Here is a 14,093-nt window from a genome sequence, read left to right as displayed (position 1 = left end):
CAATAGCAGCCTTGCTGCAGCGTGGCGGGAAAGGAAAAATCCCCTTCTCACTCCACCTCTTTCCCTTCGCAGTTGTTATTTTGATGGGCTCGGCCGACGGGGAGCTGGGCTGCTTTGGTGACTGACTGACTGACTGATTGACTGACTGAGATGGAAAAGTGAGCGATAGGAGGCGATAGGGCCTGGTTTTTCTAATGCTATTGCAATTGTATCTCGTTCGCTTGGTTTGGCTTGGTTTGTGTGCGATCTGGGCAACGTTTGCCGAGTGCGATTAGAGACCTACTTTTCACTACCACCCGACTGAGGGCGGAACGCCATCCCCCAAGCAGTCACGGATGGCAGACACGCTGGGAGAAGACTTGCTAGCTTGGTGGTGATCGGTGATTTGGCAGTCAGTTTTCTGCCACTATACATAACGTGCTAAGGGGGGGGGGGGGGTATGGGGCGATGAAACTCAACCAGTGATGGGCAATTACATTTTCCGGCTGATCGTAGCGAACAGACTGCTAATAATTGTTTTCGTTTTCGTTTAATTAATTCTTGGCGCGAGACTTTTTCTCACTTTTTCTTCTCTGTTGTTTTTCTCGTTTCAGATGAAGTCAAGTTTCAAGGTAAGTTTGGCTGGTGCGCCGGCTGCTTCGATGAAAACGATGACTGATGCCTAATGTAATAATGATTTTGGCTGATTTCTCCCTGACGGGAGGATAAATGATGAGTGACTGCAACCGGGAATCAGACAGACTGAGTGGTGGATAAGAGTTTGCGAATTACTGGATGACCTTGTGCATAGTGTCGGGATGAAGGAACGTTATTCCAATTAGCAACATTTATTCTTTTTCAAACTTTTTTTCGATATTGTTGGATAGCATTTAAGCTAAGCCATGGCAAATAGATATGCTTTATTAGGAGAGTAATTCCTACTACTGCTGCGATGGAGTAGGATGAATTCAGATGTGTCTAGCAGGGGACCCAGATATGCGATTTATCTGTTGCGATATAATACAAAAAAAGTTGGTTTTGGATGTAGCAAAGATCACTCCTTTCGTTAACTGAGACGTTTGTTGAAAGTGGTAATTTGGATGGCATTCAACGGCATCTATATAGTTCTGTCACATAAAATTGGTGGTGCCAATATCGGCAGGTCTAAAACCGACTCAAAAAACTTCAATTCTCCTGGGAACAATAGAGGAGGTAAGACTAGACAACGATTTCCTCACCGCGCGCTTCCGAAAGAAAAAGTAAGAACAATTGGGCTGCAATATGAAGTAGTGGATTTCGTTACAGATGAGACTTGAAGAATTTTATTCCTGTCTATTGACAACGGTCTTTACGAGGTGAAGTTACACCATCCTATTCCATCCTTCGTTAGCCTGACCTCCCCATGCTCAAACAACACTGTGTATGTGTTAAAACAGAATATCGCGTGTCACTTTATGTGAATAGACAGTACACTACGAAAATCTATGTGTTCAGAAGAGAAAACCAACTGACTGCAACTAAAACCAACACCACACGGTTATCAATACCTTCAACAACCTTCTTTAGAGTATTGTCCAACAAGCAAATACAGTTAAACCAGCTCCAATGAAAAATCAAATAACAAAGAGGAAGAATTTTTAGTTGTCGTCTACAACGAAACGAAAACAACGAGTCAATAACACCAAGAAACCAGCACCGACGATAGGTTGACGTATTGACCGAAAATATCAGCCCTTTTCAAAGAACTGTTGGGGATTTGAGAAAATTAAGCATGCGAATTTACTTTTGTTTGGGTGTTGTGAAGACTGAATACAGAAATTTTAGCAGATATTTACGGCTTCCTCAGTTAGTACTTTTAGGCAAACGATTTGATGTTTAAATTGGCTTAGGATTTTTATATAGATTTTGGAACATAGATCTGAAGAGGGGACCAAAAGATATGCTTTTGGGGCCGAATTCTTGAATTCACTTCCGATCTTTTTTACTTTTACTTTATTTTTATTTACGTGACTTCAAAGTTTTTTTTTTCATTTGTCACGCACCACTTCCGATCTGAATCCCAGTCTAATTTTTTTCTTTTCTAAAGTCACAGTCAAAGAATGTGTTTTACCGTAGAGTGGTAAAAAATCTAAGTAAGAGTTAGCAAGTTCATTTTTTGTGTGTTTAGACGTGTTCATATTCTATTTAATACTGGTGGTATCCAACTGGGAAAACAGATCGAAATGGTAAGTTAAACGAAAGCAAAAAAAAATACCTTAGACGTAGGATTCGAACCCACAACCCTTGGGACTCCGACTCAATGCACAAGCCCTTATGCTATTCCCGGGACTATGATAATGTCCCAGGTAGAACACAAGATTATCACATTGGCGACAGTGATCGTGCTTCCGTTTAACTCATTTCAATCTGTTTTCGCCAGTGGATACCACCAAAAAAGTCATAAATAAGGTATTGGCACATACGTTAAAACCGAAAATAATTAATTAAACAACGGGTTCGCTCTCTGTTAACTTGACCAGGTACCAGAAATCGACAGTTTCCATTAGCTTTCTCACCCACCGAAGTCCGATGGGCAATGAGCTAAAAATCAGACGATAATAAAACCTCTACCTTGATATTTAACCGGAAAATCTATTAAGCAAATATGTCGGGTGGCAGCGGCGGTTGTGTGTGACTTCGCTTTAGAGCTAGTGGCACGATAACAGTCACCAATGCGATAATCATGTATCCTTACTGGGACGTCATCATAGTCCAGGGATAGCGTAAGGGTTTTTGCATTGGGCCGGACTCCGGAGTCCCAAGGGTTGCAGGTTCGAAACCTGTCTCTGGGATGATTTTTCCCACAATCGCTTTTGTTTAACCTATCATCTCGATCTGTTCAAGATAATACCAAAAAAGCCTATGTAAGCTACGTTTTGCACTCTTTCATGACAGGTGGAAGTCCGTACATATGGGCAAATCTTTTCTTCTCTATTCTGTCTTTATTCAAGTGTCTTCGTATAACGACAGAAACTGGTTTTATATTTTTAATCATGGATGGAAAATATTTCTCCATTTCATAGTACTTTTTCCTAGATATCTTTTTTTCCTTTAGTCATAATTGCTTGTTTATAAATGCATCCGGAAACTGTTAGACTATAAATATATTATTTAAGAATATCCGTAGGAAGTGACAGGATGCCGAATCTCGCCAAAACAATGCCTAGTTTCCGTGAGACCTCAAGAAGTGCAGAAAGGCACATAGTAGTCTTAAATGTGATGAACTCACGCTGTCACATTATCAGATTGCTTGTCAGACAAGATGTTTTTTTGCGAGGTCCGACAGCTTTCAGCTACCCTCTTCTAGACTGATTGGATTGACAGTATTGCAAACAGCTTCAAGCAATATAACATTTATCAGTTTGAATAAACTTAGTGCATCAATTTTATCAACAATTGATACTAGTCAATTCCTTAAGGCGGGTAAGAGTTTCAGCGTGAAAAAAACACATTTATTTGCGAACTTTTGGAGAACTTTACGCGAAGCGTTTTGATCGAATCTTTCGTATATTGTAGTGTACCATTTCAATAATATTCTGTAATTGTTCTATGCAAAAATAACGACAAACGACACGGTGACGATGCTTTTTGTAGAACGTCTCTGGAGAAAATATGATTTGCCGTGTTACCTGCCATTCAAAAACTACTTAATCGACTTCTTTCAAACCTTACATACACATTCCATATAAAAAATACCTAACCCCTGCGTTGGGTTTTTGAGATAATTTTTTTATTAAGTGGGTGTTTAAACATAAAAAGGAGGAATTTTTCGAGAAAAATAATTTTTTTTATTTAAAATGAGTAAAAAACCCTTCATTGGAAATTTATCTCGAAAACTCAACGTAGAGGTTAGGTATTTTTTACATAGAATGTGTGTGCAAAGTTTGAAAGAAATCGGTTAAGTAGATTTTGAATGGCAGGTAATACCGCAAATCATGTTTTTCCAGAGAGGTTCTACAAAAAGCTTCGTCACCGAGTCGTTTGTCGATATTTTTGCATGGAAAAATTACAACATGTTATTGAAATGATACACTATAATGTACAAAGGTTTTGATCAATTCGCAACATGCAAAGTTCTAAAAAAATCGCAAAAGGTGTTTTTTTCATACTAAAACCCTTATACCCACCCCCGCCCCCTAAAACTCGCCTCATACCATGTCATTCTATTCTATTAAACATAATTATAGTTTTTCGTATTCACCTTTAACAGAAAGTTTGTTTAAGATATGGGTTGCAATACGCCTCAATATTGGTACATCGAGGAGACCGCGGGATGGTTTATTGGGCCTTTTTATGTTGCATGCCTTTTCTTACACTCGCCTGCCCTAACCAAAGTATTGCCATTAGTTAGTGTTTTTACTATTTCTGTGGTATTCGGAATACTAACATTTCAATTCTTTTCATGTGGTGTATGTTTTTGGCAATCTCACTTTTCACTTCTCTTTTTTATTTTCCCGTTCTGCGCATGATTGTCACAATATCGAATGTCTTCATCTAATATTATATAGGATAGAGACGCACATCCATCTTCTCTATGCTGAATGAATGCATAATGAATGTGTTGTTTATTCTTTGGTTGTTTCATTCGCGGCGACACTCACAAGAACACGGGAATATGCAAACGACCACGCGGTTAGAGACACGTGTTAGTATACGCGAAATGCCCAAGCGATGAAATTAACGCGTACAATGACATGCAAACACTCGGGCTTTTCACGATAATACAAAACCGGTCGCAGACACGATCAGCGAAACATCTTTCAGTGCGCAACTCCTGATAATTATAAAGTGTTTATTGATCAATACCGGCGCCAGCCAGGCCCAAACGTAGATCGTGGAAGGAAAGGAAAGGAATGTTAGTTCGATACTTGCTTTTACTCGAGGCCGTATATACTACTGCGCACTCCACAAGCATCACGGGAGTAGCATATTTGTTAGTAAGAGTCCAGGTGATTCCAATTTCTGGACTAGACATCAATCCATCAACTCATGGGACCGGGGACCAATGGCTTTACTTCCCTTCCGAAGGAAGACGTGACCACAGATTTTTTCACTTCAGAAAAATCTCAACGACCTCGGCTGGAATCGAACCCAGATCAACTGGAATGAGTGGCGGTCACGCTTACCACTCAACCACCGGCGCCGTTCATCCACCCACAAACGTCCTCGCGATGAAGTCAACATGGTAGCACTTATGAATTTCTAAACATGGTGTCAACATAAATGCCCGCTATCGCGCTATTATGAACCATACTCGTCCGGGAGCTCCCACTCTAAAATACTGAACTTACACACGCTAGTCAACAAAACTCAGAGCGCCATAATTGTAGACCCCTGTGAGATAGGGAAGCTCACTTTCTTCCTTTATCTGAACCGTACACTCAAAGTTAAGCAGCAGAATGACGGTTCGCGCGAACTTCTAACAGTTATATAATCGAATTTAAACCAGTAAAGTTATAAGCACGCCGGTATACGCGACATAAAAACACGAACGCTCATGTCCTTTGTAATGATACATGCATGCAATCATGTAATCACGATCATCTGCGCACACCTACGCCAGCGATCTCGCATGCATAGAAACGCCTCGGTGATAATGTCAATTGGTATTTTACAAATATCGTCTTATACTACGTTTACACTACAGAGTTAAAACACGTTATAATAATTAGCAACAAGAAAAATGTCATCAAGATAGCGTTAAAACACGTTTTAACTCGTAGTGTGAACGTAGTATTAAGTTTGATTATACCGACGTCCGTTCCTACGCGAACGTGAATCGGTCACGTCCGGCAGTGTCTACCTTTGGTCCTAGCAGCCTATGCAGCCTTCAATATTGGTCTCAAAAAACAAAACTCATACACACTAGAAGTCAATTTGCGGTTCGCACGAACATTCAACGCGAATATGTAAGTGGTTACGCGGCTATTCGGCTACACATGAAGTTACATATACACAACACACACGCACACTTGATCAAACACGTTAACATACAAACGCTCGAGACCTAGTCACAAACTCGCAGTTGCGACTATCCACGCAAAACTACGCCCTTGTGATCGAGTGAATGTTTTAACATAATTATGAATCGGTCACGTCCGGAACCCACTATCCTTGGTTCTTGCACCCTAGGTCCATGCGTTCTGTTCTAACATCTGAGCAGTTCACTCAAAATAAAACATCAGACTCGCTGTCCATACGCGTATTCAAGAATCAACGCGAATATGCAAATGACATTACGGCTTTACACGCGAAGTTACACACAAACTGCGCATATGACATTCAAACGCCCACGCGATCAAACACAGCATACAACCGCTCCAATCCTTCGCGATAATTCTCGCACACCTAGACTCGCAAGCAGGAAAACACTCCGGCGATTAAGTGAAAGGTTTAGCACTTAGGGGTGGGCGTAGCGTAGTTGGTAAATCGATTGCCTTGTACGCAGCGCACCTGGGTTCGAGTCCCGACCCCGCACATAGGGTTAGAAATTTTTCATAAGAGATTTTTCCAACCCGAAGAGGCGAATGACCTTAATGTTAAAACCTCTATAATCGAAATAAAAGAAAGGTTTAGCACTTGTAAACGTAGTCGGGCGAATGACCATTTAGTTAAAGCTTAATAAATAAATTACAATTATAAGAAGTGGTCTCAAGCGCGAACATACAAACATCCATGTGTAGAGTGTGTTACTATGTTTTAATTGCCGCAAGGTTCTACTGTATCGGTTTTGTTGGTTATTTTCGGCAAATTTGAGACTAAGAGAAACGAAAGCAATGAAATTGAAAGGCGGATAGGTATTCTAGAACGAATCAGTTATAAACTTAGAACGGAAAACTAGGACTAGGCAGGCTCAGTGATGCCACAAGTACAGATTTATCTAGAAAGGTACAGATTTTTGAAGCATTTTTGGTACAGATTCCGTGCGGTACAAAAGTAAAGATTGGTACAGATTTTTTTACATGTCAGTAAGGTAAAATAATTCAACTATGCGATGCATCCCAGTAAACAACAGGTAAATGTTGAGTTAGCCAGCAGTGATGGCAAGAATCTGAAGTAGAGCTGGATCTGATTGGGCTTGAACTGAAGCTGACATTAGAATGCGATATGCGAGAAACCTGCTTCCAGCAAATCAAAGGGATGATGTCTAAGTGAAAGTCGAGCGAATCTTCTCAGAGTGCATACGTTTACTCTTACCTGCTTCATACGTTTACTCTTACCTGCTCCATTACCTGATTCGCTCTAGAATACCTATCCGCCTTTCAATTTCATTGCTTTCGTTTCTCTTAGTCTCAAATTTGCCGAAAATAACCAACAAAATCGATACATGTGTAGAGTGTGTAGAGGAAACATCGGAGCACGTGATCTTCGACTGCCTCTGATTCAAAGAAGTGCGAAGCAAATTGTCGATTCTAACCGTAGAGAACTTCTTTTTCTAGGTTAGAGATCGACGTTTCAGTTTTAGTTGTCAATAACATGCAATCACTCGAATTTTTCGCGATGATACAAACTCGTTTGCAAATGCGATCATTCATCCTGCAATTATAAACATCCTAGCGATTAAGTCAAGATGGTAGCACTTAGGAAGTTGCTTAGAAGCTTACTTCTTGAACCGTACATACAAAATTAAACATCAGAATGACACCGATCGGTCACGTCAGGAAGCCTCTATTTTTGGTTCTAGCAGCCCAGGCCAATGCCTTCAATTTTGGCCTCGAAAAAAGCCAACTCATTTAAATTGTTCCCAAAATCTTGATTAAAATGCCATGAATTCTGGAAAAATAACGTTTTTACGGTACGAAAACAGCACCATGCACAAAAATCATATGTTTTATAATTATGTTCAATTTCCCTTCAGTAATGCCCGCATAACGCATGGATTAGTGGAAATATTTGTATTTGTTTTGTGGACTTCAGTCGCGGTTTTCGCCTTGCTATTAAATCGATTTTCTGTGCGTGAACTAATCCACAACTTTATGAACATTATTCACAAAACCAAAGGTTGACTGTTGATTTTATTCATATATTTAGGAACATTAGTTCACAAAATGACAACAAAAGTAACTCGGAAATTCATTAGCGTATTCATTCCATGCTCGTGAAATAATTCATGATTCCTAATATTTTAGTCACGATTCAATATTCATGCTCGTGGTATAGTTCACAAAATCATCAAATATTATTCATATATTCGTGAACTGGTTCACGATCCCCAATTCAAAAATAACGAGTTACCATTTGTGCTCGAAATAGTTCGCGAAATCATCAAGTATTACTCACGTATTCGTGAACCTGTTCATGATGCCTAGTACAAGTCACGACTTACCATTCGTGCTCGTGGAACAGTTTACGAAATCGTAAAATTTGTATTCTTGAATTGGTTCATGATGACTAGTACAATAATCACGACAGACTATTCGTGCTTGTGAAATAGAACGCGATATCATAAAGTATTACGCATGTATTCGTGAGCTGGTTCATGATGCCTAGTACAACAGTCACGACTTTCCATTCGTGCTTCGAAATCGTAAATTATTGTTCATGTATACGTGAACTGATTCATGATGCCTGGTATAATAGTCACGACAGACCATTCGTGCTCGTCAAAAATTACACAAAATCCTGGATTTATTAATCCTGGTCATCAATCTGGTTCATGATTCCTAGTACATGATTCGCGATCTATCTTGCGTGCTTGCGATATTTAGAGGATATCCCTAATCATTTTCAATTTCATGTAGCATTATCATGAAATTTTCACGTGAACTATTTCACATAATTTGGAGTATTAGCCGTGGAATCCTTTTTGTTCCATGCACTATTTCATACATGTCCAGCTGATAGCGACCAGTAATAGGTACGAGCAGTATATATAAGAATTATAAGAAATGAAAACTGCACTGAGCACAAAAAAACATTATAGAGTTACAAATCGTTCATAGAACAAGAAACCGCGAATCAGTCACACTTTTATGATCCAGTTAATATTGTAACGTAAAAATCCGATCGTAGCCTAAAATCACATATGGCGATAAGGTGAAGTGAAACTACGAATATTATGATAAAACTGCTGATGTCATGAACACGAGTCTTATCACTCCACGTGTTAAATTCGAAAGCAAGCTCAAGAATAAAATATCACGATAACGTGCATGTAAATTACGAAAATCGTGACTAAGGTCCTGAATTCATGAACATAGATCACACTACTCGTAACAAAAATAGTTTCATGAATAGGTTACTTTCATAATTTCAGGAATTTGATCACGGTTTTAGTAAATCGTTCAGTTCACGAAATCGTGATCTTTTTTAATGAATTTATGAACAGATTTTTTTTCAGTGTGCTATTGCTTTTAGTTTTTCTCTATAATATTTTCTCTATCATGAATACACGGATTCAAAGCTTCAACTACATCGCTCGATTTTCCACCTGTTTCACTAAGTAGACTGAGCGAAACAAACAAAAAAGCTGCTTCCCACAGACCTTTTTAAGATTACTTTTCAAAACCTCACCATCTGCTTATCCGCATAGAATACTACCGTTTTCCCACTACCCACTCAATTGTGATATTTTTATGAATGGATCCGACCGCCGCAGCCTCCCCCGCACTCTGTGCCGCTCCGTTTCCAACGAATCAATTAGTCATTCTAGTCATTTATCGACCATTTAGTAGCAATCTTACCTATAATCTCACCTGGATCGAAACCGATTCGGTGCGCAAATGTAGAGCCCTTTATCCTTTCGGCTATTTTCAGCATCCGCCGCGGCAAAGGTTAGTTATGTTGATTTTTCCGCTGATTGGTCTACGGGCGTGCTGTCTACCTACTAACTAACGGTCCAATGATACACATATATGGGGGCCAGGGTGCTGCTGCTGCTGCTGCTACTGGCTGCTGGCTATACACCACAAACAGTAGCTAGATTCTTGGAAACTTGACTCGATTCGGTTAAATTATCGTTATTCGCGATCGCCTTCGGTGAGGGGGACTTCAACGCGGTAACTTGAGTTTTCCAGCGGATAGCTGACAGAGGCACTAACTTTGCACCTCTCGAACTTCACCTACCATGCTTGCTTGCTGGAACGAGAAACACACGAAATCACCCCCGGCCAGTGTTTGGTAAGGTGATATCTTTTCCAGATTATTAAATTTAATTTGATTTAGCACGATGTTTTGTGCGTACTTGTCATGTTGCAGCGGTGCGTCGGTTCCATATTTTAGAATGGTTTGCGGTTTGTTAAAAATCGTGACTAATTAATTATAATTCGCCTTCACCGATGCATTCAGTAGCCACTTTAGGTTATTTCAGTAACGGCACTGATACCGGTCAATTCGTTCCTTTTTTTCGTTTTTACATTTCTTATAAAAGAAATGTATAGAATTCGCTCAAACTTTCAAGATTTTTTCCGAGGCCCGGAGGGCCGAGTCTTATATACCAATCGACTCAGCTCGACGATTTGGGACAATGTCTGTGTGTGTGTGTGTGTCTGTGTGTGTGTGTATGTAACGGACAAATTCTCATTCGTGTTTCTCAGTAATGGCAGAACCGATCTTATCCAAACCAATTTTAAATGAAAGAACTAAAAAACAGTATGAACGCTATTAATTTGTTTTTGATTCTGATGTTTAGTTTTCAAGATATGAATATTTGAATGCGTAAAAATGGCGTTTTTTGCAGTTTTTTTTAAATTATCTGCCGAAATTGACTATACAGATTAACAATTTATATGTTTTTAGACAGCTTTAACGAATACCTTTCGAACAAGCTATAGATTGTTGAAATCGGACTATTATCAAAAGAGATATTTATCATTAAATGCGGACGAAAGATTTTTATCATTTCCCATTGCCAGAAATATGACCAAAAACATGTAATCTATTATTAACGCCAAAACGGCTTATTTTAGGTCAATAGTATCTTCGGAGAATTTACTGGAGGTAATATGCCCTTTCTTTTGGTATTATGCTTTTGCTGATTAATCCCCCTATGAGTGAGATATTTTCACAAATTTTCTTGGAAGTGATTATATCGAAATGATGCCTTCAGCAAATTTGTAGCTCTTACTTTTGCGAATAACTTTACTGCAGATTTCAAATATCTATTTTGAATACTTTAAAAGTTATGGCTTGTTGTTTGTTGATTACTCTTTGTCGCCTATATGTTGTTCAATATAGTAATAATCCATTGAAATAAGCTAAACATTATTTCGATAAAACGAATTTTGTATTTCATTTTACTATCTACAACCGCTAGAAATAATCACCGAACACTTCCAAGTTGTCTGGAAGGAACTTGATAACTTATCAGTACAAAAATGTTCATTTGTGCGAACCTTCTGACTGCAATTTTTCTAACTTATAACCATCGGATCGATCTGAAACATATCGGAAAATGAAAAGCGAAATAAATAACTCCAAGCAACGGCGTAGCCAAGAGAAGGTTTTGGGGTTTAACACCATACAACCCCCCCCCCACCACAAAAAAAAAAAATTGTTGGATTGAAGTTGAAAATTTATTGATGCAGACTGATTTAATTCAATACTACAATAACAACTATCTGATCCGTAGATTGATAACCTGTTGTTGTAAACGTCATGAGGACTTTTGATAAATTGTCGGAATGGGGTCATGAAATGTAACTGATCTATTGGTCGTGATTTCACAGTTGTCTAATAGCATCAATATCAAATTCCTGCCTGAAAACATTCCAATAGAAAATTCCAGCGTTCTGTAATCAATCATAATCCTCAGATTTATTTTCAAATTGAGCTCGTTTTTGTAGAAATGTACTGTAATAAGGGTCTTTATTTAATAGGAAGCGAAGTTAAAATTGATTTAATGTCTATGAAACATAGAACTGCTCACCAAAAAAATGCATAACTTTCAACATTTGCTAAAAATGTTTTTGCCTTCCTCATCCACTCTAAAATTCGTCAATCTAATCCTGACCCGGAGAGCCGAGTGTCATATGATCGACTGAGTTCGTCGAGATCGGGAAATATCTGTGTGTGTATGTATGTGTATGTGGAAAAAAATGTGACCTCTGTTTCTCAGAGATAGCTAGACCGATTTGCACAAAGCTAGTCTCAAATGAAAGGTACCTTCCCATCGGCTGCTATTGAATTTTTTATTGATTGGACTTCCGGTTCCGGAGTTACGAGTTGAAGAGTGCAATCACACAGCAAATTCCCATATAAACTGAAATGAAAAATTTTCAAAATCAAATTTGTATTTTTGATGCCAAATGACTTTAAAATGCATGAAACATTAAGATGTTTGACAAAAATTGACTTCTTTGGACTTTGGTACATTTCTGCCTTTCTCATATAGAAAGGTTATGCAATCACTCTAAAAATCGACAATCATACCGGCCCGGAGGGAGTATGCAGTGAGGGGTTGCTACTTTAAAATTAAAACTAGTTTAAAATTTCTTAACAAGTTCAAAATTTTCGGCAGGCCTGGACCTCCCGGATCTTTTTCCATGATCCGCCGCTGGTTTCAAGTGATGTTTCAGTATCACATAGTATTTCAAGATCGTGGCTGTCGATCCATTGTATGTATGTGCAAATCGTACTGAACATGTAATATTCATTTCCACCATTGTATTGAACATTGAACGCATCATTTGATAAAATAATTTTGACGGTATATCGTCCAAGAAGTATTTATGGTGAATTTTCTCAGGTTAATATTCATGACTACAATAAAGTCTCAACAAATTCGCTTAAGACACGAACTCTGTTACTATTTTCTGAAAAAATAATTCTGCATAATTTTAAAACTTCAAAAATTACGATTTCGGAATTATGCCGTTTGGACAGTAAGATCGTTTTTCACCAAACCCCCACCAAACCGAATTTCTGGCTACGCCGCTGATTTCAAGTAAGTAGAAACAAAGTCGTTCTACACTCGTTCACAAGAAACTTTTTCCAATGCTGAATATCTATTATAATACATTGAAACCCCGATTTTATCAGCCAAATATGAACATATGTTTGATGGGCAGACAAACAAGACTGAATTCGAGTAAATCCTTTCTTGTTTTCCTTATCATGAAGATGGAAATATGCAAACATAAAAAGTTCATCATAATCAGAAATAGTTATCAGACTACATCAAGGGACAGGAAGAATATTTTAACAGCTTCAGTTTATTAAAAAGAAAAAAAAATTGCTCGATTTAGTCAATGTCCCCATTTTGTCAGCCTAAAATACGCCATGAGACTGATAAAATTGGGTCTTTATTGTATGTATAATTCACTGTGTTTCACATTAATAGGTACATTTCATTTTTGGAGATTTTTTTATTGCATCGAACTACAACAATTTTTAGGTAGCTGTCAAGGGGTTATTTTATAGACTTCTTCCAAAATTTCTCGAACCTATTCCAATTAATTGGTATACTTAAGGGTTTATATGTTGCAGATAGAGAAAATACTGAAATTTTCAGCTTTTTCCTACACAATATTACGAAAGCTTATTAAACAATTTTTCCTAATAAGTTTGTGAAAATTATAAACTATTTGAAATTTTTTAATAGTTTTATTTTTTATTTAACCTTGATTTTTTAATAAATAGTGACCATCGCTTCACAACGTAGTCTATTTTTCATGGCTTGCGGTGAGCACGATCTCTCGAATTGCTGAACTGAAAATTATGGAATAGAAATTAATTTTTAGTATTCTTTACAGATTTAACACTCGCCGCGCAGATAGCTTTGAATTAGACCCGCTGGTGCCCTAAGACGATTTCGCTAGATTTTCAGAGCACTGTGCACCCAGTGCATTAACGCAAGTGACGGAAGGTTATCGAAAAGATTCGTGAAAATGAAAAATTCAGTAATGATTTTCCCAAACAATTCGTTTTCGAGAGGTTTTCATTTGTTCTTTGGCATTAGGATTAGCGATAATAATTCAAATCAAGGATACTACTGGGAAGTCACCTTTAGAAAAAGTCGATGTCGAAGTAAAATTTGGAACTATGCACGCATGCACTTCAGAGTTAGCGTGATATCAGGAGCTGCAATTTCATTTCAACGCTTTTATGTGAAAAGGGCGATACGTACAAATGTAAAC

The 14,093-nt window shown here is 38.2% G+C and overlaps 1 protein-coding gene across 1 annotated transcript in view; it reads left to right on the top strand.

Moving 5' to 3' along the window:
- The first annotated feature begins 584 nt into the window (after positions 1–584).
- The window catches only part of LOC131690020 (ecdysone-induced protein 74EF-like), a 164,415-nt gene continuing 150,906 nt past the window's right edge, over positions 585–14,093 (top strand). The window contains exon 1 of the transcript XR_009305499.1: positions 585–611. The gene's annotated coding sequence lies outside the window, so the exon portion shown is untranslated. The remainder of the gene's footprint in view (positions 612–14,093) is intronic.

The sequence above is a fragment of the Topomyia yanbarensis genome, chromosome 3 (assembly GCF_030247195.1).
Source record: "Topomyia yanbarensis strain Yona2022 chromosome 3, ASM3024719v1, whole genome shotgun sequence".
NCBI classification, from domain to species: domain Eukaryota; kingdom Metazoa; phylum Arthropoda; class Insecta; order Diptera; family Culicidae; genus Topomyia; species Topomyia yanbarensis.
This window is presented reverse-complemented; position numbering and strand designations above follow the sequence as displayed.